The sequence below is a fragment of the Hyaena hyaena genome, unplaced genomic scaffold (genome assembly GCF_003009895.1).
Source record: "Hyaena hyaena isolate Hyena2069 unplaced genomic scaffold, ASM300989v1 scaffold_1682, whole genome shotgun sequence".
NCBI lineage: Eukaryota > Metazoa > Chordata > Mammalia > Carnivora > Hyaenidae > Hyaena > Hyaena hyaena.
Genome location: NW_024082316.1, coordinates 129,182 through 132,105, shown reverse-complemented (window position 1 = coordinate 132,105; position 2,924 = coordinate 129,182).

Here is a 2,924-nt window from a genome sequence, read left to right as displayed (position 1 = left end):
TTTGTCAAAACTTTGGAGCTTAAGATCTAGTTCATTCAATTTATGGAAGATCTCTCTGATAAAATATAATTGCAAAACAAATCCTTCTTGTCAAACAACTGGCTTGACAACCTCATATTTTGTGAGAAAGGGTTTGGCCTCCTGTTTCCCTTCTAACCAATGTGTTTATATGTATCTTCAGGACAGCTACCTCACTTTGGAGTTTTAATTCTCAAATAGAGAAGTAGATAGGGCATGAAGTTCTGCCAAGAGTTTGTTGCAAGGATCAAATAAATTGCTGTCATCTTCAATATTTTGTTTCATGGTTTATTTGCTTTGCTCTCAAAAAGCTCTCCCTCAGGAGTGATGCATTCTTTGATAAATAGTTGGGGAATGGGGAAAATGAGGTCATTAAAGAAAAATTGCCGTTGCTATGGGACTTGAGAACATCTCAATAAGGACCAGCCTACTTGCTCTCTAGGACCGTGTTTGGCCTGTAACAGATATATACCTAAGACAGGGAAGACACATGCCTTGCCTAAGTGTTTTTGATTAAGGGCAGTTTACCCAACTTCAGTATCTCCAGTTGTCCCTTTGTTTGACATTCTGGGGGTTCCTGTAGTAAGACTGTGGAAGGGTGAAAGAGCCCCCCCTCTTTTTTTTTAAATTTATTTCTGAGAGAGAGCGACAGTATCAGCAGGGGAGGGTCAGAGAGAGAGGGAGACACAGAATCAGAAACAGGCTCCAGGCTCTGAGCTGGCTGTCAGCACAGAGCCTGATGTGGGGCTCGAACCCACAAACATGAGATCATGACCTGAGCTGAAGTTGGATGCTCAACCAACCGAGCCACCCAGGTGCCCCAAAAGAGCCCTTTTGAAAAGCAGGAAAAGGGTGAGTATGAATGAGATGTGAGAAGGAGCTGAATCCCAACATGTTGACTACGAGTCCCATCTCCGGCAGATCAGTTTTAGGAAGAGTACGTGTGCACAGAAGCTCTAGAAATGAATTCCCTTATACTCTCTGTGTGTGCCTCCCAGGACACTCTGTCTGAGTTCCGGGAGCACTTGAACCCCAATGTGCAGTTCTCTGGCCTTCAAGAACCAATGGGAGAATGGGAGGCAGAGCTGTCATCAGTGTCTGAGTCTCCAGGTGGAGAGATTACAAGGGCAGTGGGCTACCCTCTGGCCAACTGTGCAAGTTCTCCTAAGGAAGGCAGACTTCCTAATTTTAAGGTTAAGAGAACCAAATCTCTTATTTGTTTACAGGAATGTACACACCCAATGTAGCAGCAAGTATATTTTTCACTGCTACATAGTTTAATGGCTAAATTTAGGCAAATATAAAAAGTAGAAAAACTATTTTAAATGGCCTCGAGTTTACCCTGTCTGTAACACTTCTGACTCCTAGACCTCACTTCTATGCTCAGGTATCAGGAGATCTCAGACTGCTTCTAACCATTCAAAAATCCCCTACCCTGGGACCCCAGTCAAATCTTCTTTCCTTATGCTCTGAAGTTAACCTCACTCAACTCCTGAGAAGGAGAGTGACCTGATTTTCTAATTTCTATAATTCATACTAAAGTGTGAATGGTCAAAACACTTCATTCTTCCTGAGGTTGCCTCCACTCTAAAAGAGGAGTTACTGGAATATGGCCAGAGCCATTTTGTTTGAGGGGTAGAAATAAAGAAAGGGACGTTTCTCTCATTTACTCTCCTCTCTCCAGTACAGAAAAATAGAGAGTTAACCATTTTGTTTGCCTCTCCAAGTCACCATACAAAAGGTCTTTCTATGCCCAACCCACTGCAAGTCCATTTAGGCCTTTTTCTTTCTGTGGTACCTTATGTATTCAGGGGGGCACCATATATGTAACTGAACCACTAAAGAATGGGTTCAAATAGCACCCTTCTGGCTTCCCAAAGTGAACAGGCTTCCCAGACACTCACCTGAGTATCAGAGTGACTCAGGCTGAGAAGGAGATATATTTGTCTCCACTGCTCAAGGATAAAGAGAGCAATTCTTTCAGACCCAACGTCTTAAAAGGTTCTGGTGTTTTCCACACATGACTCTCACATCCCTGTGGTTGGACCACCATAGAAGTGCACCTCATATTAAGGGTTGCCAAGAGATGTAAACGATTCTTCCTCCCCATATCGCTTTTCTTATGCTAATGAATTTTTCTAATTAGAACACAATCATACTACTTCAAAGCACAATGTCTTTCAACTCCCAGTCATTCTACTAACCAGTTGAGATTTTGTCATGATGCCGGTAAACAACAGCAAAACATAACACAACCTGGAGAAAGCTGGAGGACACAACCCTGGCTATTTACTTCTGGAGCTGCCTCTCTGATGCCTGGGTAACAAGCTCTCTCCCTATTTGCATTTTATGATTCCAGTTCTTTGAACAAAGGCACTGCTCTGTTATGGATAAAAGTCATGGAACCCGATGAGTCCTTTTAGATCTTAGAGTCAATTACAGCTGAAGAGTGACAACAAATGAAATTTGGCATCAGACTTTATTTTTAGTGCCAAATATTAAAAACCAAACTAGGAGACTGTTAAGAAGTAAAATATCTCAGGGAATTAATCTTCAATGCAGATTAATCCCTCTGGGCATTTGGATGGAAAGACATGTTTTTAAACCACTATTTGGAAACCAGAAAGTTAACAACCAAAGGAGCAAATTTTCATTTGCTCTGTTTTTATGTCAATAATTAATTCCCAATTTCCTTGTACCTCATACAGCACTACCCCCCAATCTCACTTCATAGGGTGCCAGCAGGCCAAGTCTGTAGAAATCAACACTATGATTGAAAATAAAAGAAGCAAGAAAAAAATTAAAGTAGTAGGTAACACACACCTTTTACTTTGTGTCTGTCCCTGAGTTTGGGCTTGGTTTACTTCATTGCACATGATCCCAATAGAAAAGGAGGGTCATTTCAA